This window comes from Carettochelys insculpta, chromosome 22 (genome assembly GCF_033958435.1).
Source record: "Carettochelys insculpta isolate YL-2023 chromosome 22, ASM3395843v1, whole genome shotgun sequence".
Classification (NCBI taxonomy): Eukaryota; Metazoa; Chordata; order Testudines; family Carettochelyidae; genus Carettochelys; species Carettochelys insculpta.
The window spans coordinates 16725628-16749950 of NC_134158.1; the positions used below are offsets into that span (position 1 = coordinate 16725628).

The following is a 24323-nucleotide window of genomic DNA, read 5'->3' on the forward strand; positions in this document are numbered from 1 at the left end:
GACCCATGGATTCCACCCCAGCACCTCATGTTTCTTGCTCTGTTCAGAACAGCAGATTTAACCCTGTGGTATCCACTGAGTAGCAATACCAAGTGCAGCAGGAAACTGAGGCAGGCATAGGCATCATAAAATATTACAGTAAAGCCTCACTTAGTCATAGAAGTGACTGTTCCAGCTCAATGATATCTTGAAAAATTATATAGAAATATCAGTTCTCCAAGTACGGCTCAAAGCTGTTTGCATTAAACCAATTTACAGTAGGCAAATACAGGTGTGTTCACTTGCACATGTGTGAATGAGTAATCCATTTCTCTGGAACTCTTTCTCGTGTATGTAATAAAGATCTCTGAAATCAATGAAATAAGACTGTTAATTATACAGCAATAAAACATAACAAATATGAATCATTTCAATGGACATTTTGTGTTTTAAATCCATTTAAAACTGAAGTTCATATTTACAGAATTTGTTTGGAACTATTGACTCAATTTTACCCTCACTGTAACTAAAGCTGGACAAATAATGGATTTTTCGGTTCACTGACCATTCTGAAAAAATAAAAGGAAAAAATACTAACCTTAAATCTAACCAATAACTGTTTTTTCTACCTATTCAGAAAATCGAGCCCCTGAAAAACGTTTGGAGTCTGGTCAAATGAAATATTTTGTTGGACTGGACCCAACTTGAAATATTTTCTTTCCATTTTGAGAATTTAGCTGCAGCCCGGACAGACTAAGTTCACAGAGCGTTGGGAGGAGGAGGTGGGGGCACTTTCTTTATAACTTCTGGCACAGTGGGTAGTGGCCTCTGGTTGAGTTCCAGGTGCAGAGAAGGAAGCCGATCAAGGGACTCTGATGTTATTGAAGCAGTGTCCTACCCACTGAGGCGTGGGACATTTTGGGCCGGAGGGGGGGGCGGGGGAGGCTCTTCAGTCATTCCTGTTGAAGCTGCTCCACTCTGTATACTTAATGGAACAGTTCTTGGCACTGGCACTTGAACTACAGGATCCAACACCCTGTTTGTGCACCTAACCACCAGGGTATGGAGTCAAGTACACGCCCTTCCCATGGCCCATGACTATCAGCATTCATAGGCATTCCTCAGTACGCGAGCTAAACACACACACACACACCTGTTTTGTTCTACCCCTTTTATGTAGGGAAAGGAAAGAAACAGACCTTTTTTTAGTATCATTTAGCTTCACTTTGCAGTTCTTGCTTTTCAGGAGTACAAGCTTGTGCTGCTTTAACTCTTTCATGCGCTTAATAGTCCAGCTCACATGGGGAATGGACCAACGCTTGGATAGCACACGCAGGGTCCCTGAGAGGCTGTCTCACATGGTGCCATACAAAGAGGGGCTCAGACATCCCCAGGGGATAGGGCCTAACCAGATGACGGGAAACACATGGAGAAGCAAAAAGGAGGGCTACCACCCCAGAAAGGTGGGCCACTCAACTCCTGCTTGACCCGGTGGAGCTGAACCTTCCCTTTGCATGAAGCACATTTTCACCTGGTTGTTGCCCTGACACACAGGGCTGTGAAAGGGCGGCCAGAGTAGATCATGGTGGGATGTAGGGAGAATGTACAGTTGCCAGCTTTCTAACCCCAAACACCCCTGCCCAGGACCTTCTCTGAGGCCTTGCCCGCTCTCACTCCATCCCCTCTCCCACTGTTGCTTGGTGTTCCACACCCTCGCTCACTTTCACTAGACTGGGACAGGGCGTTGCAGTGCAAGGGACAGTGGGGACTGCATCTGGGGGCGGGGTGTCGGCTTTGGGATGGGTGTCAGTATGAGGAGCTTGGCATGGAGAAGGGGTTTCAGGCTGGGGTGTGGCACTGAGGAGCAGCAGCGGCGGGGGGGCTCAGGGCTGGGTCAGGGTTGCGTGTGCGAGGTGGTCCAGTCTCATGGAGAAGGCTGGGGGCTGGAACAGAGTATTAGGGTGTGGGAGGGAGTTTAAGCTGAGGGCTCTGGGAGAGACCTCAGCTATGACAGGGGCTCTGATCTAGGCAGGGGGACTGGGTGTGAGAGGAAGCTCAGGGATGAAGCAGATTTAGGGCGTGGGGCGGGAGGTTGAAGGGAGGGCTCTGGGAGGGTGTGGCCAGGTGTTCTGATCTGGGGCAGGGGGACTGGGTATGAGTGGAATATATGAGTATATACCTTCTGGGCTGGGACAGAAGGTCAGGGTGCAGAGTCCAGGCGAGAGCTAAGGTGTGGGAGAGGGATTCAGGCAGAGACTCCAGTCAGGCCGCACTTACCTCAGGCAGCCCCTAGTCAGGAGTGCAGTGGAACTAAGGCAGGCTCCCTGACTGCCTTGGCATTATGCTACTCCCAGAAGGAGCCAGAATGTCCCTTTGAGCCTTAGGCAGCATGGCCAGGAGTTGTGCAAGCTGCTCATGCCTGCAGGCACCACCCAGGCAGCTTGTGTTGGCCACGGTTGCCAGATAATGGAAACTGCAGAGCCAGCACTGGAGGTGGGGCTGAGCACAGAGCTTAGCATCCCTTATTTCCCCTCTTCCCTAGGGACCACAGGGAAATGTTGGCTGCTTCTGATAGCTGTGTGGAGCCAGAGCCGCCCGGGAGCCTGCCTTAGCCCCAGTGCATTGCCAACCAGACTTTTAAAAGCCCAGCACTGACCAGCTCCTCCAGGATCCCTTTTCAACTGGGGGTTCCATTTGAAAACCAGACATCTTCCAAGCCTATGGGAGGGGAGAAGTGGGCAGGGGACGGCAGCATCAAACAGGGGGTATATACTGAGCCGACAGATCTGACGCTGGAATCTATAAATACACACCCACTTTATCCTCTGGCTGGCGGATCCTCAGCTCATTGTTCTGCTTATAAGCAGGAGGCTTTACTCATTTAAATACCTGGAATCATGTGACTCTTTAGTAAACTTGAACACTGGGCTGTCCTGTAGGCACATGTCAATTTCCCTTGGTGTTACATCTGTACACAGGAGCAGAATTGCCTCCTTTTTATACCGAGCATCTAGTCTTGCTTACACACATGGTAGGAGTGTTTTCTCCCTCATCTCAAATTCTCTCTTAACAGGACAGTCCTTGGAGGCTAAGCATCCCCTCCAGCTGAGTATGTAAGTATAGAGCTGTTTACTGCTTTTACTAAGGCATCTTGCTAGAGCTCATTTGCTAAGGGCATCAATCACACTGTGTGCATGGCAATTCCAATGTTTTCTTCTTGCAAATGATCCCTCATGTCTTTGCTTAACTATGTTCTCAATGGTACCTTAGATTTTCTGGTGAGCTATCAGAGAAGCTTCAGCCTCCAAACCAGATAGTCAGGCATTCTACTCTGTCTGTTCAATGCAATCTGAATAGCAAACAGCTCTGCTATGCAAACTATTCAGTGCAATGCTCTATGCTTTGATTAAAACCAGTTGTACTGAGTCTCCCGTTGCTCTCTTTGTCCACCATAAAAACCTTAATTACAGCTCACCTATATTGCATTGCTTTGCTAGCCGATTCCCAGGGCTGCCTTACAGTCAGGGACTATCTCTTCCCTGTGCTTTTGCTTGTTAAAATTCTGTCTTCTCTGCTATAGAAACCTTAGGAAAAATGCCTACAGAGACCCTTTTCTCACACTGATTCTGCTCTGTCAATTCAATCCACTCATTTGTATAAGAGTTCACTATGCAAAGTGTTCAGCACAGTATTTGTCAGTTGGTTCTGATCTTTGGGATCCTTTTCTTTTCTTTTTGTGTCCCTAAAATCCTTAATTACTGCAGACCTAACCCCAAGGGATTGCTTTGATAGCAGAGTCACTGGGCTGCATTACAAACAGGCATAGGATATCTCTTATCTTTGTTTTTTTTTTCCTCTCAAAATTCTGTCAGCCCTGCTGTAGAAAGAACCTTTTGGTAAATTATGACATGCCTGATCTACTCGGGTGACTGAAGCCAATGTGAGTCATTTCATTGACACTAGTTGGGAATGAATTCAACCCCATGTTAGGGAAACAGAGAGTAAATAGCAAAACTGTGTCAATCCAGTTACTAAGAATTTATAAATAAAACATCTTTGTCAGACCAATGATAGCTAATGAAAATACCCGTGCAAAACTTTCTTGTTTCAATAAACCAATTTGCAGGAAGCGTGTCCAAGTTGGCAATATATTAATGAATAGTCAGATTCTCTGGAATTCTTTCCCCTGTGTTTACCAGTCTCATGTTCTCAGAAATGTATGCAATAAAATCTCTTGTGTTTGTACTGAAGCAATAAAAAGTAACAGGTGTCATGTATGTCTGGATGATTGTCTTGCTTATTTTGTGTTTAAGATCTAGTTTAAAACTAAACAGAACATGCACAGAAGTTGTTTTAGCATATTTACCTGGCTTTATCTTAGTGTAACTAGAGCTGGCTTACCGGCGGATTTTCTTTTTTCCCTTCACTGGAAATTACAAATAAATAAATAAATTGCTTTGGATTAGAACATAAGAACAACCATACCAGATGAGACCAAAGGTCCATGGAGCCCAGTATTCTGCCTTCCAAGAGTGAGCAATGCTAGATACCCCTGCGGGAGTGAGCAGAAAAGGTAGTCTTTGAGTCATCCCTCTCCTGTCATCTATTTCCAGTCTCTGACAAACAGAGGCTTGGGACACCATTCTTACCCACCCTAGCAAATAAGCATTGATGGACCAGCAGTCTCCCTGGCCAACTGTTTCAAAATAGAGTGGGTATTTTGAGTGCCTAGTTTAAGAGATCTCAAAGGGGCCTGTATTTTATAAAGTGCTGAGAGCCCCACACCGAATATCAGGTCTCTCTAGCTGGGCATCCAAAATCACCAGTCAATTGAGAAATTTCCCTGTGTCTACAAGATCCCCTTCCTTTCGGAAGGGGCATGTTAATGAGCAGGTTTGAAAGATGCTAATGAGGCGCTGCCATGAATATGCAGGGCATAATGGCGGCCGTGGCGATTCAAAAGTGCAGCTTTCAAATCGTGCGCTGCCCGTGGAGACGGGGACCTTCTGAAAGGACACCCCCCCAGTTTTTGAAAGCCCTTCCCAACACCAGAGAGGAAGAAGGGGCTTTCAAAAACTGGGGCGGGTTTCTTTTAGAAGGTCCCCATCTCCACGGGCGATACGCAATTCGAAAGCCGCACTTTCAAATCGCCACAGCTGCCATTGTGCTAATGTTCATAGCAGCACCTTATTAGCATCTTTCAAACCCGCTCATTAACATGCCTCTTCTGAAAAGAAGGGGCTCATGTAGACCCAGCCTTTGTGGCCAATGAGTTCACTAGGGCTGGGTCTACACTAGAGAGTTTTGTCGACAGATGGGGCCTAACTCTGGGAGTGTCCACACACTTAAAGGATTCTCTCAACAAAGTCTCAACAGAACTCTGCATTTTCCTTGACAGTATTATCCCGCAAAAATTTGAGGCATAAGAGTCTTTGGACAGAGTATTCTCGACAAACGTGCAATGTAGGCAATTCTGTTGACAGAGAGGACTTCTGTTTGCCCAGCAGCCCTCTGCAGAAGTGCCATTCCACTTTCTGGCACCAAAGGACAGTGCAGGCTGGCAGTTCCCTGTCGACAGAGCAAGTTGTGTGTAAATGCAAGCTGTTGACAGAGGCTCTGTCGAGATTACCCTGTCAACTAACATCTGTCAACAGATGCTTCTACAGTAGAAATAGCCTCAGAGTTTAAAATATTCAGAACTGGTTTGTTTTTTCAGACATTAATTTTGCAGCAGGTAAGAAGGTAGTTTATGCAGAAATAAGAAAGTTCTCTAGAAAGATATTTGAAGCCAGAAATCTCAAAAATGACAATATTAGTTTATATACATCCCCTAGCTGAGTAAGAGGAAATAAGTAACACACAAACCTCAGGTGTGGGTCTCTGTCTCAGGTAGTGGCACCTAGACCACTTACACAGAGAAAAAATATTTATTTATACTCACAGAAAGATACATTTCCCAGTGTATTGCTTGTTTGACTAGGGAGGCTGACAAAACTTAATGCAAATGAACTATTTACCTAATCCATCTTAAATTCACAAATTTTGCTAATCTGGAGTAATTTTTCTGTCCCATGGGAAGCCAAGCCCCTTTTGCTGGTAACTAATGTAGATTTTTGTGTGGGTGGGTGGGTGAATTGTGTGGGTGAGGGCATGTCTACACTGCAAGAAAAACCCACAGCACCAAGTCTCAGAGACTGAGTCAGTTCACTGGGGTTTATGGACCTCTGACTGCAGGACTAAAAAGTGCAGTGTAGACACTACGGGGCAGGCTGGAGGCTAAGGCCTGAGACCCACTCCTCTTGCTGCATTCAGAGCCTCGATTTAAAGACTCTGGCTGGAGTTCTAGGGGAAACCAGCAGCTTCCCAGCCCCTTTGCACTCACCAGTCTTAGTTGATGTCTTAGGTGAGGCATAGCTTGGAGCAGCCTCAGGATGGGAAAAGAACTGGTCCCAGAATTAGGGAGCTGCACCTGGCTTCTTTGTGCTCCACACTGCCACATCATCCAAGCATGTCCAGCCAGAACAAGGTGTAGCTGAGTGTACATCTGTGCTGCACTCACTGTGTGTGACAACATCTGAAGGGACCAGGTCTTTAATCTCGCTAGGTCAGGCGCTGAGCAGTGAAGCTGCAGCCACAATGGCAAGCCCTGGGAGAAATTACCCTTATTGTTCAGCTTTCCCAGAAACACACAGTGAGAGCAGAGAGGGAATGGAAGGAAGAGCCTGGTGTACTTCAAAAGGCGTAATGAGAAATCAGCTGCCTTGTACTTCTGAGAACAGTAAAATTCCTTTAATCCAGCCGCTGATGGTCTGGAAATCCTGATGTCCCAGAATCTGGCAAAAATAGACCCATTTAAAGAAGTAGGCTGGCAAAATTTGATGGTCCAACATACAGTAATCTCCTGCTTTACACAGCTTCACGTTGCGCAAAACTCACTTTAACGTGAGTTTCGCACAGTGCAAAGCTGCTGGGCTCTCAGTCTGCCGAGCTTCCCGCAGCGGCAGGCAGGTAGGAAGCTAAGAGCCCCTTTGCCCTGGGAAGGTAGGGGGAAGGCTTTTAGCCCACCTAGATGCCTTTCCCTGTTACCCAGAGTGGCGCCACTTGACAGCCACACCAGTTCACACACAGAGGCACAGTGGAAGAAAATTATTCAGGCACAAATAGAGACTGCATGTGAATATAGAGCCCAGACTGGCCAGGGTGTGCCAGGGCAGAAATATCAGAGCAGGGCAGGGCTCTTGAAGGATGGATACAGCTCTGAGAAGGTGTCTTTGAAGCTGAAGAACATCCAACCAGCCATTGAGGGAGCGTACATCTGCACTGCGAAGTCTAACAAGTGGTGCTCTGACACTGCAATGGAGCTTGAAATTGCAGGTTGGTAAGTTCATCGGGCAAGGTCAGATTTTGCCTGTGGATTATGCAGATGCGTTGTGAAGAGAGGGGCCCAGGAGCCTTGTATCTCCATGCAAATCATATAAAGTCCACACAGAACTTTTTGTATAGAAATATGGAGATTTTATTGCAGTGGTATTTCCTTTAACTTTGTATTTTTTCATGTTCAGAGGTCTGAGTTTATGCCACCTGTACTCCTTCAGCTCTGTAGTATTCTGGCTCCTGCGTGGGAGGATAGACAAAAGTTCGATCCTCCCAGTTCATGCAGAGGAAAAGGGAGAACATTTGAACCCCCCTTCATGGGACTAGGCATTGAGGGGGTGATGATATTGACCTTTGAGTCTACTCATACAAAGTGCTAATTAGTTGTTATGATTGCCATATTTTTGAAAAGAATAAGTCCTTCAGAAATATGATTTAGAAAGGAGAGAGCCAGACATTACTCTAGGGTGGAATGAAATCAGGAAATACAACAATTTGAGATTCTACTTATCGTTTCTCATTGATTTCAAGTCAGGTGAAAGACGCTGATGGTTTGAGGGAGGACAACACTAGCCAATAGCTCTCCCTTGGCAGTGCCTGTTGGAGCTGCAGAACCCAGAAGAGCTAGTTCTCACCTGGCTCCAAGTTGCTTGGGTAAGAGAGAGCTGTGGTAGTCCTCCCTCCCTGGGGCAACCTGCATACAGAACTGCTTCCCCAGCCCCACCCCAAAGCAGGGATTTGAATGAAGAAAAAACAAAAATTAATTGGCTTAAGGACCCAAACAACACTGGGTAAATCTTCCAGTTTTCCGTATTTTACATGGAAATACATGTCAGGAGTGGAAACATCATCTAGGCCAGGGATATTTTCAGAAAGTGAAGAGCATATTTTTGTTTTATTCTACAGAAAACATGGACTTTCTTAAACTGTTCCTAGATGACAAGATTCTCACGGACATTTTTGTTCTTGCCATCATGCTCATAGTTATCGGGATTGCTTTCCTCATTTATCATCGCAAAGGTATGGAAACCTTATTTCTGTATTGCCTCACTTTCTCCACACTTATCGTTAGACTAATCTTGTGGCTCTCACACAGTCCTTGACATCGAGGTGAATTCTCCTGGTTCACGCCTGCCACTTTTGATCCACAACTTGCCTGCTTGTACACAGCATTATCCACAGGCCCAGTGACAGAGGGGCAAAGGGGACAGTAGCCCTGGGGATCACCAATTCAAAGGAGGCCTGGAGCTCCTGGCCTGTTTGACGTGATGTGGCAACACTGCTGCAACAGCCCCCATGACTCTGATGGAATGGGGATGGGGGCACAGTGCTAAGGGCTGATTGCCCTAGGTCCTGCCCTTCCCACACTGTCCCCACCCCGCTGGCCCCACACCCATCTCGCCCCAGGGCCTGTGGTGGCTGTCGGCCCTGCTGATTATTGGAGATGAGCTCCTGAATTTGAATCCACTGAGCTTTGCTCAGACTGGGCACGTCTGCGGGGGAGGGATTGTCTCTAGGTGTCAGTGTGGAGGTCAGCACAAGGCAGCCACTGGTCTGGTTTGGTCTAGGACATAGGAATTATCCTGGGGAAGGTCTCTGGCCTGTGTGATACAGGAGGTCAGACGAAGTGATGACAATGGTCCCCCCTGTCCTTAGACATTGATAGAGTTACACAATCCAAGCCCTATTACTGTGCTTCTATTCAGTGTGGACAGCAGGGCCGACAGCCACTGCAAGCCCCAGGGCAAGGTGGGAGGTTGGCCTGGCTCCATGCACCAGAAGAAGCAAAGCCAAAGGCAGAAGGGGCAGGACCTGGGGTAGTCAGTGGCACTGCCCCCTTCACACCATATGGAGCAGCCCTTCAAAGGGGCCCAGAGCTCCAACTATTGCCACAGTATCAGGTCTGGGGGCACTTGCCCCCTTTGCTCTCCCCTTCTGTTGGTGGACTTGAGTGTGGCTGGTAGCATCATCCAATATTAAGGTTGTTCAACATTTCCCATTAGAAGATCCTATCTGCAGCTGGCAAATTTTCCAAACCTTTTCCACCTGGGCTGAAACTTCCCATGCTTGGGGTTTGCCTCAGGCTGATTTTTTTTTTCATAAAATCGCTCAGCCATTTCTGAGAACCTGATTAAAGGAAATACATTGTTTTGCCGTGTGAAAAAGATTTTTGGCAACCTTGTTTTTGAGACTCTCTTGTGTCCTCTTACTTTAGAGCAGGGCAGGGGTTTGAAATGGGGCGGGGGAGGAGCTCTGTGTCAGGGACATGCTCTTTGTCATACCTGTGAAAATCCCCCCACATTTGGCTACACTGTAGGCTTGTAAACAAATTCATTTTGCATATATTTTCGGTAGAGATGTTTTGGAATGTAGCTACTAACGTCTGCAGATTCCAGCCTCAGTGAGCGTGCCCCATGCCCTGGCAGCAGCTGACGTGGACCGGACTGAGCATACAAAGCAACTGAGCCCATGCCAATCTCAGGGCAGAGCACTTTTTATATAACTGCTGATCATAGCTGCTCAGGTCTGGGGCTGCCCAAGAACTGGCCAGAAGGTGAGATGGCAACAAATGTTGTCCAAGCTGAGATGGTCCCCGCAATATATTTTTATCTTAATAATTTAGCATTCACCTAATGGAAAAAACATGCCCCTGGAAAATTTTGGACCCTCTTGGTTTGAATTTGCACACCCAGTCCAGAGGAACCAGTTCAGCACACCTCCCTATTCAGCCCACAGTGGCAACGCTGCCAAGATCTGCCCTTTTCATCAAACAGCTACACCCAACACAGCAAACACAGTGCACACGGGCCAACACTGCAGCTCAGTCTGTGGAGCAGAATAAAAACAATGACACAGCCTTCCTCAAATATATTTCCTCCTGCCTGCCCAGCTCCTTACTGTATCGTTTATTGCTTCCTCCGGGGCAGAGTTCAGGTTTTGATGCAGAACTTGGGAACTTTAGCTTTGTATTTCTTAATTTTCAAAGATTAAATTTAGCCCCTTTCTACATGACAAAAGATGAAGAGGTACCACAGAGCAGACTTAACTCTTCCATAACAATGTATGTGCATATTTCCTGATAATCACAATGGCTACGTCTACACTAGCACACTACATCAAAATAGCCTATTTCGAAGTAAGGATATTGAAACAGGTTACTTCAATGCATATTGTCTACACATTCTCCAGGGCTGGTGCTGTCGATATTCCACGTCAAAGTAGCGACAGGGAACATTGAAAGGAGCTGCCCCAGAAGGAAATGTGGAGTGTCCACACACACAAGCGCTCCCTGTCAAAATAAGGGGCCAGCAAAGCCCCAAACCTCTCCCTTAAAGGGCCCCTCCCAGGTACACTTGCCCTGCACAGTATGAGATCCACAGAGACTGTGCACGCAGCATGGACCCTCAGCTGCAGCAGCCAGAAGCCCTGGGCTAAGGGCTGCTGCACATGGTGACCATAGAGCCCTGCAGGGGCTGGACAGAGCGTCTCTCAACCCCTCAGATGATGACCGCCATGGAGGACCCCCCAGTTTCAAAGTAGTGGGATGCAGATCGTCTACACACGCCATACTTCAACGTTGAACGTCGAAGTGGGGCGCTATTCCCATCTTTGGATGGGAATAGTGATTTCAAAGTCTCACCGCCTAACGTCGATTTCAATGTTGAAATAGCACATGGTGTGTGTAGACGCGCCGCATGCTATTTCGACGTTGTGTCAGCTACTTCAAAGTAGCCAACTAGTGTAGATGCACCCAATGAGATCAAATGAGAAGAAAAAAGAAAACAGTGTTGTGATGTGCTACTTGCCTTCTGAAAAGTCCAAAGAATTCCCTTTTTTTGTTCAATTTGTAAAATAAATGCAATCACGGTTTAACCTGAAAAAAAACCCCATGGAACAAAGTAGCAGTATCCTGTGCGTTTAGCATCGAAAGATATCGTTAGAGATACGCAAATAAATGTTACAGACTTTTTGAACAACTACACAGGATCCTTTTGCCTTATTCAGCAGAAAACATCGATCCCTCTAAACTGCAGCTTGCTGAGTTCATTCTCCTGGTCATTGCTGTCATTTCCCTCTTCGTGCTCATCATCATTGGAACCATCTTCCTCACTTATCGTTGCTCAGGTATGGAGCCAGATTTTCTCTCTCTCACACACACACACACCCCCTTGTGGGGGCGGGGGGGCAGATCCAGTGATTTCAGCACATTTGAGACAGAGACGTTGGGCTCTTGGGGAGCACTGTCCCGTTAATCCTTCCTGGTTAATGACATTTATTCTTTTAAGAAACTTCTGCATTCAGCTTAAGTGTTCTCAATTTCCTCTCACCGTGAAATATTGTATAGCGGCTGAGCTGTTGGAGAGCTAAATTGTGTCAGAATTGGTCTCTCTGCTGCCTTTTAAACAGTCTAGTGAGTAGCCGCCGTGTTCTCTGGAGAGAGAAATCCTTCCAGAGATCGTTAAAAAAAGAAAGGTTCCTTTCTAACTATACTCTAGCACAGTGTTTCCCAAAGTGTGGCACTTGTACCACTGTCAGTACTCAAAAGAATTTCAAGGGATATGCAGCAGAAAATAACTAAAAATCAGGAGATAAGCGCGGGAGGGCACTAGAAGAGGGGCTGCACCGATAAGGCCGAAGTCCCGAAATTTAGGAAACGCTGCTCTAAAGCAGAATTTAACTCAGAAAGCATTGCAATATTTCAATTTCTACAAGTAAATTTCAGTGGATCCCAATTCAGGCCAGATATGCAGAGGTAGGAAATAGATGTTTCATGGCAACTGTCTGCCAAACCACTAGTAAATCATCACCCGCATCCCACTGTCATATCCCTGTTACTTTGCTTGATGCTTTGAAAGCATAGTAACAGAGACATCGCCGTGATACAGAGACATCTGTATTGTAAAACAGCAGTAATATAGCACTTTAAAGACTCACAAAATGATTTATTCAGTGATGAGCTGATGAGCTTTTGTGGGACAAAGAATGAATGGACACACAGCAGACACCAGGAATCTCAATACATATAAGCTGGTCAGTGAGCATTTCAACAGAGCGCGCAGTTTTGTTAAAGATCTGAGAATACGTGTCTCACAGCAAAGAGACTTTAAAACAGATTGCGTAGGGAGATTTGTGAACTGGAGTTCATATTAAAATTCGACACATTAACCCATGGTATGAACAAAGACAACAATTTCCTCATGCATTACAAGGACTGCTTCCATTCCTTTGATGCTTGTAATTATCTCAGGCAAGACACTTACCATCCCCCACCCTTCACTCTCCCCCTTCAGTCCTATGTACTTGATTTGTCAGTTTTTACTGCAATTTTTTTTTTTGGACCTCTGTACTTCTAGATGTCAGTCTGTACTAGCAATGCAATTGATCTGATGACGTGGGTCTGTCCCACAAAAGCTCATCACTGAATAAATCATTTTGTTATTATTTGAAGTGCTACATTACTGCTGTTTTCCTTCAAAAGCATGTTAGTGTCAGTCTTTCGTCCTTGGGCTTTGATCTGTGAGTGCATGTTCCCCTCACTCACTTGGTAGCCTTAAAATGCCTTTGTTAACCTAAAGCCCTGATCCTGCACAGATGGTTGTGAGGTTGGACTCTGGTGCCTGTGCAGAATTCAAGGGGGAGCCCTAGGCTTAAGGTGCAGATCCGGTCTCAAGTTTGTGGCCATGTTTGGAAAGCAATGTGTGCCAAATGAAATCCCTGTTATTTCTTTGCAGATTCAACACAAACTTCACATGGTAAGTCGGGTTGGGATTCCAAATTCTTTCCTTCAGTGGGGCAGACAGACCCCATTGGCCCTGGGCAAGGCATGGTGGGGAAAACCCATGCCCCCAGAAGGGTTGGGGCCTCAGGAAGAAGAGGCAAGGCCTTGGGCAACCAGACCTTAGCACCATCCAGACTGCAGTGTGCCCCAATGCCCCAGGCCTCAGACCCACATGGCTTCAGGGGCAATTGAAAGAGGCCCTCAGTCCCTCGGCTCCTGCCACCACCACTGCCACAGTAGAGGAAAACTTAAATGAGCCTGGATTAAAACGAAATAAGCTCAATACAGCTTAACTACACAGGAAATGCTGCAACTGTAGCACTTCAGGATAGACCGGATTCTTCCATTAACCTAGTAATGTCTACATAGGGTACGGGATGGCTTAAATACACTGCTCTGAGATGTGGGTCTTTCACATCTCTAAGCCACATAATTAAGTTTATTTTTTATAATGTAGAGCAAGCCACTGCCTTGCATTGGTTTAAAATCACACCTTGTGTTAAATTGGAGTAACCCAGCATGTAATCTGGTCTTCATGGGATTTGGCTCCAGCTGAGTCTTACCACGTCCCACATCTCCTTCCTCATTACGCCCGAGCATTGCTTCAGGTAGGATATCAGATACTCTATATCTGATCACTGAAGATAATTCACCAAGGGTAGATCTACACAGCAAAATTATTTTGAAATAACAGCCATCCTTTTGAAATAACTACCCTAGTATCTGCACAATGCATCTGCTATCTCAAAATAATTTCAAAATAGCGGTTGGCTTATTTCAAAGAAGGTGCGCCGCATTGCACGAGGAATAACAGGTATTTCGAAACACGGTCTGTTAACACAGGAAGGAACTAGTGCATCCAATAGCTCTTTTTCGAAATAGTCTCTGTGTGTGTAGAGGAGGTATTTCAAAATGTATTTGGTGTGTAGCAGCACTATTGCAAAATAAGCTCTTCCGGGATAGCTTATTTCGAATAAGGCTGCTGTGTAGATATACCCCAATTAATTTAAAAACAGGAAGAAAAGGCAGCGTTATTTGACATAAACTGTGGTTTATTTAGAGTATAGACTAGTGGGGGCAGGGCTCATACTTTGGGCTGTGCTGCTGCAGACCCAATGGGGCCCTTATCATGGCTGGAAGCCTATATGCAGTATAATAATAATTAATAAGAAAACAAGACACAGCTATTGTGATATGATGTGTTCCTTGTTTTCTTACGTATCCACAACTGCCTTTTTGATTTCAGTTGTGAGAGAGTAATTTGGGTCAAAGGCAACATGGATAACCCAGAACCAGATAGAGTTATTCTCTCTGTTTATAATGAGAAGCCATTTTAAAAGCAGGGCAAATGTGATGGAGATTTTCACAAACTTCAGGGCTTGTTTTTTGTCTTCTTCCAAAGCGAACATGGATATGCCCAAACTGGTCCTGATCTTCAGCATTCTTCTTGCTGTTGCAACTGTCTCCCTCTTCATCCTCATCCCGTTCCTGATTTATTCTCGCTGCTACTTAGGTATGAAACTCAACTTCTACTTTTGCAAACTGAGCTCTGTGAATAAAATAAATTTACTAAGACAAAGACAAGGCCCCGCAGTCTTCAGTGTGACTGACACCAAGGGGAATTTCACATGACTCAGGACTGTAGTATTTGTCCTGTAAATATGGGCAAAGGCAAGCCACATAACTAACTTTTTCACACATTTTATGTCCTCATGATGGGGCCTGCACCTGGCCTAGAGACATGTTTATTTTCCTTGTTTTATTGTTGTATTGGGACAGAAGAGAAAATAGAGAAAAGGTGCAGACCTGGCCCGTGAAAATCTTTTCCTCTCCCAAATTCCCTGCCCTCCCAGGGAAATTCTTATTAATAACATTGAGCTCCCATGTAAAGGGAGGCAGAGACCACAACCTCCCTCTTGCTACCAAAGGTGTGCAAGTTTTAGATTCTAGGGTTTTAAGTAGCAGATAACAGCTGAATTCTTTGTGGTGTTCATACATTCTCTCTACCTTTGCTTTCAGAAAAGAAAAACAGGAACGCCACCAAAGGTAATACATGGCTCAGGCTGATGACATTTTTTCTCAACTGTTTATATTCCTTATAACAAATGTAACATATCTGAGCATGTGTCAAGAGTAGATATTTTCAGATCTAATCACTATTATTTTCTTCATGCCTATTTTATATCAGGGACTGGAATGGGGAGGTTAACAGGGGGAAAGTACTGACAGCTGGACAGGGAAGAGAGAGAGTGGGATCAGGAACAGAGGAGGAGGAGACTGGGAACAGCTGGGCAAGAGACTGGGACAGGGAACCAATGAGGGCAGAGGAGACAGCTCTGATAAGGAGGTGGGATGTGGCAGAGAAATGCAGTTATGGGTGGATCTAGCAGTTCTGACCCTCCTGGTGACTCATATGTATTATGTGATGCCACATGATGGAATTTCTGGTTTTTGTTTTGTCTGTTTAAAAAAAAAAATCAGGAAGTTCCACACACAAAACTCTACATTAAAAGAACAATAATTTTGCAAAAATCAAGCACTCAAAAGTTAGAAAATGAGAAAATTAACTTTGCCTGGGTAATCTTAATTTAGCCTTTTTGTAGAAAAACATTATGCTGTGGTCTTAAAGAGCTCCTGGTTTGGTTTGGTTTTGTTTTGTTTTTTGTTTTTTTTCCCCTAACGGAATCTTGTTTCATTTGTTGCTGAGGGCTCAGTGATTCAGATTTGTGCAGTCAATATGTAGCACTGTTGTCTGTAGGTCCCACGCTTCATTTGCTGCACAAATTGCAAGGAGATGAGTAAATAAGGGTATGTCTCCATTATGTGGCAGATCAACCTTATCAGGGCCTATCTTCCGGGTTTGATTTCTCATGCCTAGTTGGGAAGCACAAAATCAAATTATCCAAGGTGAACAGTTGACCCCTGTACTCCTCAATATCACGAGGAGTAAGGTAGGTCGATGGGAGACCCTCTGCAAGGACATCCAAGTAAGTAAAGTAGAGATGAGTGAGAATAATACGAGAATAGCAACCCCAGTTCACAGCTGCTGAGTTGCTGATCCATTTATGATTCACAAGCATCATCAACAACCATGGGCTCAACGCCTCTTGGTGTCCAATGTCCCTCTCACTATTTCCTTTCGTTTTTCTTGCCCAGTGTAGAGTGGCTTAGTTTCTGTAGACTAGCTCCGCACCAATCTACTATATCATCTATCCATTCTCTGTGAGGTCTGCCACTTCTATTCGAACAGTCCATTATGCAAAATACTGGGATGTTGATTTTTCATTCGCTGTTCATTCTGCAGATATGCCCAAATAGCTGTAACTTCCATTGTATAACCTTCTGCAGTAGGTTCTCTTTCAGCTGTATCTTCTTATATAATTCCTTGTTCATGACCTTCTGCATCCATCCTATTCTCAGGATCTTTCTATAACAACTTCTCTTGAAACCCAATATCCTTCTTTTCGAATCTTTCATTATCACCCATGTCTCACATCTGCACAACATGCTACTGAATACACGTTTGCAAGATGCTCAGCTTCGTTCCTTAGCTAATCGCTTTGCTTTTCCAGGTCTTATCCATTGTCTTCAAACCTTGCTCTTGCTTAACTATTCTAGTTGCTATTCCTTTCTTATAATCTAGATCATTGCAAAAAGATATTTCTGGAGACAGTATGAAAATGATGTAATTAGTATTTGATATGGATTTTTCAGTGCTCATTAAACGTTCTCATCTTCTCTGTTTTGTTTTCTTTTAAGGGGGCTGCCACAGCGGAGACGAAGGTAGAGATCACGACACTATATTGTGACTGTGTTTTATTTAAAGTACATATTGGAAAAACTAAGAAAATGACACATTTTGCTTTACTCGTAGTGTCACAGAGAGCCCCGTAGGCTTTCCTTACATTTTATCAAAGGCAGTTCAAACCATCTCAATTCTCATCAGTTTAAAACAGGCCAATGTTGTTTATGGAGCCGAACAATTTTTAATAGAGACAATGTGAACGTCATATTTGCCTCTCCATCATAATCACACAGACCCAGCCTCCTGTCCATTGATGATTGCAGACACCTGCTTTCCTCACCTCCACAGCTCATAAACTACTGCAGAGGAGCTCAGAGCAGCTACCACAGCTGCTTGCATGGAAGACTATTCTTAGAAAAATATACTTTTAGCTGTTGTTAATGTTCTTTTCTTATTTTTATTGGATTGGAGGAGTTGTTTTATTTTGTTTTTAATGGTGGAGAAACTGCCTGTGTGTGTCCATTCCTTGTTAATTTCAGTTGCCGTCTGTTCCTCTCTCAGAGCCGATTTTTGATCACAGTATTGAGCAAAATGTGTTTTGCTTTACTGTACAGAGAATATTTAATGTATCACTGACTCATCTTGAAATGGTGCTTTTTAAACTCAAAAATTGCTTGCTTGTAGAAATTCACGTCTCGCACAATTTAATAAATCAAGTGCCCACTGTCTTGCAAAGCATGTCAGCATTACCCCCACCACCCGCCCCTGAGTATGCTGCCTCCAGATATCCCCAGCAACTAGAAGACATAATTCACCCAGTTGAAAATCTCAGTGGAGAAGAATTTTGAAAACTAAAAAGATCCTTTTTCCATGGCAGCCTAAATCCAGCCCTTGGTGGTCAGGGACGTTCCACTGATACTCTTCTGACTAGAGGTAATCAAGATTTTTTTTCATCACAGTGATTTTTGTGATGGAAATGACATTTTCTCCCCATTTTAGGATCATCACCCTAGTTTCAGACTCCACTGCTATCTGCAGAATGCTGACTTGGCTGCCCCTAATCTTTTAGGCAGCTTGGCAGCACTTAAATTGTCACAAGTTCTCTCACCGCTGCTATTTTGGTCAATGAGCCAGTGCATAAGTGCCTCACCCTAGGGCTATGTGTACGCTATAGAGTTTTCTCGACAAAACCCAGGGAACGTACACATTCCCCAGGCAGTCTGGCAGCAGTAAATTGACAGAGCATGGCACGGTTGTCGACAGTGTTCTGCTGCTCCCCTTTGAGGCAGAATACCTCTATTGACAGAGATCTGTTAACAGAAAGCCAGTCTGGACGTTCCGTGGTACGGTCTGTTGGCAGACAGGGCTCCCGGGATACCGGACAACCCTGTCTGCTGTGCTTCCGGTTGACCATTTTGCCAAGAAAGCAGCCAGGCAATCCGGTCACTGTCAACAGACCAGGTCGCTCTTTCAATCTGCTTTGCATTCTGGCCACAATCTGTCAACAGAAGTTTCCTCAGAACATATCTTCCAACAGTAACGTCTGTTGACAGAGCCCTCTCATGTAGACATAGCCTAGGTGTTCAGATGCTCATTCAAATGTTTGTCTCCACCAGAGTGGCATCACCAGACGTTTTCTTTTTTTCAAATAAGAACATCAGCACAGTGGGATAAGCCCCAGAGTAATTATACACCAGGGGCCCTTTCTCCAAGGTTCATACAAAAGAGAGTGTGGTAAATGTGTCCCTGCTTTTTGTAAACTATGCTAAGTGAACTCATACAACGACTCGTTTGAATTTGTTATACAGAAACTCTTTTCTTTTACATTCTTGGCAGGTAGTGCACTCTGCAGTTCATCAGATGCTGGAAGTATCTCGGGAAGGAAAAAACCTTAAAGAGAGTAGAATTTTTAAGACACTTCCTTCTTCATTCTCGTAGAAATGCTCTCATACCTGAGTATGGCATGGAGGAAATTGGAAGATTTTAATGTCCTTAGACTATTGATTGCTGCTGTTCCCAGCTTTCCTGACTGATAAGTTGAAGCCCCTCCTCCCTGACTAGCTGAGGAGAGGGAACATGTCTGACATAATCACATTTCGTAGGGCCTGTCTACACTGAAAAGTTATATTTGGACAGCAACCTCTCTGAGGGGATGTGAAAAAGCCACACCCCAGAGCAACATAGTGAAACCAAGCGAACCCCTGACATAACCAGCCTTCGCTGGATGAATTGTTGTTGGCCGAGCTACCATCTCTTGACGTGGATTAACCACATAAGAGGAATGCTTCAGCAGCAGTGTGATTTTAGCATTTTAAATATAAACATAGCCTTATACCACCTGCACAGTTGTAGCGATCCATGGCCAATGGGAGCTGCAGGCATGCATAGCTGTGCGTGCTCGGGTAAATACAGCTCAAGCGGCTGACCAGGAGCGAACCCTGGTGAATCACCTCCAGCCTATAGGCCGCTAGTGGCACCCCCCTGCTCTTAGCTGCCGTTTGCTGGCTGTGGATATGTCTGCTTATTCCCATCTATTTCCCCTGGTACTCTTGCCTCACAAAACTCCCCCTCCAGAACGTTCCACATAAATGACACAGACATTACCATGATGCTCCCGCCTGTTTCTTTCATTAAAAAACCTTATCAGTGTCTTTTTTTGGCCCAATATTTGACACACAGGTGTGCCAGCCTAGCCTCCTCCAGTAAAGCGCTGTCGTCCATGCCTTCACCCCTTGGAGTTGGCAAGATCTGCACCCACTGCTGCTAAATGGCTCTGAGGTCACTGGGGTGGGACAGTTTTGTGGGGTGACCCTGCATCTGATTTTGACCGGGACGGTTCTCTTTTTAAGCTCTGTCCCAGCCATCATGATTTTTTTTCTTGACAATAAGCTGTTATCCCAGTTGTTTTGATCAGTTGACAAAAACAAATACACACATGCCCAATTTTCCAAATCAGTCGGGTGTGCCCTCTAGTGGGGAGTGGAGGAACCTGCAGAGTGACTACATGTGGTGGTGAACAGACCAGCTCATGGGGAGTCAGCCCTAGTCCCAGCCAACACGGACCTTGGAGGATAACCACAGAGTTCTTGTCACTTCTTTTATAGTTCAATAAGCGTATGCAATAGAGTCTGTGAAGAGCCTGGGATGCAGATACTAGTATGGTCTGATCTAGCCAAGTCCTCCATCAGCACCAGTCGCTCCTGGCTAACCATGTCCTACCCGTGCAACCAAGAAGGTGGAGGTCCGTGTGGTTGGTTTGCCTGCCTAGGTGTGCAGGCTGCCCTGTGATTGACCCCCTGCTCAGGACGTTCAGTAAAGTGATGGTAGGGCACTAAACGAGGGAGCTGTTTCTCAGTCTCTGGCCATTCCAGCCACTTGAACTGCTTTTGATGCTTGCTTGTGAGATCTCCAGTGGCCCACCAGGGAGGGGGAGTCTCCCCTGCCCTCCCCTACATCTGGTTTCCATGGTAACACGGGGCATTGGGTGCCCTTTTTGCCTTCAGCTGCTTTAACCCCCAACTGGTTGATGAGCCTGGAGGAGCCTCTCAAACCAGATCAGAGCTGAGCACTGGGCTGTCAGAGCTAAAAGCCCCATGACCAGTAGCCCTGTCTGCTAGGGGATTTCATCCTCTGCTTCTCAGGTTCACTTCCAGGGCAAGCCAGTAACTCACCCACTGTCAACCCAGCAGTGCTGAACCTGGTGCTGTGTGTGGTTCCTCGCATCACCCTGGCACAAAGCAGGTGTTTATGTTGTGCTCCTATAGGTTGTGTTTCAGACATACTACGGTAGTGCCTGGGTGCCCCCCTCACAGCGCCATTTGCTGCACGTACACCGATGTGTACAGCCTTTGCCAGAGCACATCTGTCAGTTCCTTGCTATTTACGGACTAACATATTTTAAGGCCCGAAGGCCATTATGCTCTCATGTGAACTCCTGCATCACAGAGCCCCAAGGATTTCACCCACCGATTCCTGCATTGAGCCCAACAACTTGTAGCTGAGCTGCTTCTTTAAAGGCTCCAGACAATGGGGAATTAGCATATCCCCAGGGAAGATGCTCTGGTGGCTAATTACCAGGCCTGCTGGGGGAGTTGGAGGGCAGGGGTGATGGAGAAGTTTCCCCAGGGCTCAGTGATTCAAAAGAGCCCAGGGCTGCCAGCTGCTTCTGCTACCGGAGCAGCAGTGGCCAGAGTTTGGGATGTTTTATATTGCTACATGAGCACCAAATGGTGCATTCTGGGTGGCTCTGAGCCTGCCCAGAGGAAGCTGTAATGCAGCGCCCTCTAGGGGGTACTGAAGGCTTGTTGCTTCCAGATCCACCCCTTCTGCCTGAGGCTCCGCCCCTCCCGTGAGTTCAGAGCTGACCGTGCCCACACATTGCCTATGGCCCTGGCAAGCCAGTCAGACCCCTGTTAATTATTCTCTCGCTCTCTCTCTTTTAATTTACACTTCATTGCCACTTAGAATTTTTCTAACTTAATTTCTAAACCCTGGGTCTTGTTCTGTCTTTTCTAAAAGGAGTGTCCGATCACAAATATCTTATTTATATTCAATTATTTACAGACTACAATTAAGACAAGCTCATTACTTTGTAATTAATATGGAAGATCCCTGTATCTTTTTTCTTTGAATAAAAAAACACTGATCACTGGAAGAGAATTACTTCATTTGCAATGGCGTTATTTGTAGCAGCAAAATTAAAAGTGGATATATTTATAACTGAGATCTTTCTGAGCTAAGCAAATATCTTATTTGTTACTGATAATAATATGATGATGATCACAATCAACCATAATATTCAAATAGTGAGGTACCACTTATATTTTAAAAAGGATAACGTTGAATTTTGTGGCAACAAATAAAAGCCAAAAGTTAGTCATATAACAAACACAACACAGGACACAACACAACATCTACGCTGTGAAGGACAAACTTACAATTAAAGATGAAAGCCCTCAGAAATGTGCTTATACCTATACAGGACAGGGATTATCAGCTAAATTATTAAAGAAATGCATTTTAACAAACAGGCAGGTTACCAAACGAGTTAAACATTTAAATAAGTTTTTATTTAAAACTTTTAATAAGGTGATAAAATCATTTTAATTTATCTGAAAACAAGCAGTCCTGTAGCACCTTAAAGAATAACAGTTTTATTTATTAGGTAAAGAGATTTCATGGCTAAGGCCAATTTCATCAGGTTTGCTTTATTAATCAGTTAAGGCAGTGTCCATCACTTTATATTATTTTTATTTTAAAAATATTACTATATGGAAATAAGAAAAGAAAATGCTTCCTATACTAATTAATACTTAGGATTAGAAGTAGAGTTAACATTGTTTGTCAACCATATTTCTGAGAAAATTGGAAGAATTTCTAGCTGTTTTTGCATGCCTGAGTGGTTAATATAATTACTGAACTTATTTAAAGTAACATTTTTACCTTGTTTTCTGTTTGTTGCTTTGCCTTTTTCTGTCATGGAGACTTGTATAACTTTTAAACTTTTTTTTTTTTCAAAAGAGAGTGGAAGTGAAGAGAAGTGTGTTTAGAGGGGGAGAAAAACACTACAAAGGGAGGGAAACCTGAGCCAAGAGCTTAACTTAGCCAGGGTCTTCTTTAGGGATGGATGGCATCAACCAGTTTAGCACACTGAGAGAGGATGGAAAGGAAAATTTCAGAGGTCTGTAAAAAGATTTGAGAAAAGCTCTATGAAAGTGCTGGGCAAGGAGTGAGGTTTTCCGGGTTAAAGCATGGGATTGAGAGCTCACTCCCCTGCTTTCATACAGGCTCTGGACAGAGAATGAAAGTCTTTACCTGCTTTTGCAAAACCTGAACATGTTCCCTCATAGTCTGTTAGTTTTGGCTGCTTGCCAAATAGATTAGTTCCCTGCCCTGCCCTTCCCAGCTCTGCTTAACCCTTTCTGGGCAATTCCTTGAGTTAATACAGGGGTGAGCAAACTTTTTTATCCCTGCAATTAGCAGGGGTGCCTTAACTTGCCAACTGTAATCCAAGCTGACAGAAATTTCAGTTATGTTTATATGAAAACACTTTCAGCACGTGTAAGAAAATAAGTCTGTAAAATGTAAAAGCTTTATTGATGGGTATATAAATGTGAATACACAGACATAAAACAGGAACATATTTCAGCATTTTCAGTGAGATGGATAAGCCAGAGAAACAGTAGCCCACCGTTCTGCACCTCCTTTAGGAAATTTCACATGCCTTCAAGGGGCTTATCTTCCACTTTGCACACCCTTGAGTTAATGCATCAATCCGAGTTGTTAACCTACTCACACTCGGGTTTTCACTTTAAAATTCGTTAATTTTCTCCCCTGCAATAAGTCATACACCTCCTGTCTTCCAATATGCTCTGTTAACTGTTCCATCTTCTCCTTTATATGATTCACCCTCTTTAGTAAGAGTAGTGTTTGACACTATTGCCATCTCCCATTCTGACAGGCCCAAGTCTAACTTATATTTTAAGGCAAAAAAGCAGTCAAGTAGCACTTTAAAGACTAACAAAATGTTTTGTTAGTCTTTAAAGTGCTACTTGACTGCTTTTTTGTTTTGATAATATATAGACTAGCACAGCTTTCTCTTTGTTTCATTTTAAGGTTTACCAGAAACTGGCTCCCACGATACAACAGCGATTGCACCATCAGGCAACCCCTGCTCACGGACTGTGTAGCAGCTTTTGGTCACAGTCATTCCCAAAGTCCCCTTCCCACATCCATTCAAATCATTCCATCTTTTAATGTTGCTTCACTCACCTTTTCTCTGTTCTATCCCCATTCCTCAGGCATAAGATAAGTATCCGAATTCTGTTGTGGCCAAACAAGGTTTATAATGTTCTGGCTTCCAATTTTCTATTCTATGCTTCCTAGTGCTCTTTGCGTCTTCTAATTTTTTCTTTAAAAAAACAGTTCTGTAGCACTTTAAAGACTAACAATATAATTTATTAGGTGATGAGCTTTTGTGGGACAGACCCACCTCTTCAGCTCTGGAAAACCATGATAAATGATCACTGAGACAAAGGGAATTTTATGGAAAGATAGAAAAAAATAAATAAAAACTGACCAATCAGCTAGATAAGACAGAAACAGGCAGGGGGTAGGGGAAGAGAGAAGAAAAATAGCTTCTCCACCTGTTTATTAAGTGGGCTTCCTTGGATCACTGCCAATATCAAACTTAGGGAAACTGCCTTTGTAATGCATAAGGGAATTGATACTTTGTTAAGTGCCAGGTGAAAAGTGTCAGACTTGATACTGAACTCCAATTCCCAGATGTTATCACAGCGAACCTGGTGGCTGAGCTGTGCACCTCTGTAACATACAGACTAACACCCTGCCACTCTGTGACTAATTGGTTTGTGTCTTCTTTCACTTGCCCTGCAATGTCTTGGCATATTGTCTAATCCAATTCACTGCCATGGCCATTACTTTTTA

At 44.5% G+C, this 24323-nt stretch overlaps 1 protein-coding gene across 1 annotated transcript in view; it reads left to right on the forward strand.

Annotated features, from left to right (window-relative positions):
• LOC142025194 (scavenger receptor cysteine-rich domain-containing protein DMBT1-like) overlaps nt 1-24323 on the forward strand; it is a 903096-nt gene that overhangs the window by 459241 nt on the left and 419532 nt on the right. The window lies entirely within an intron of this gene.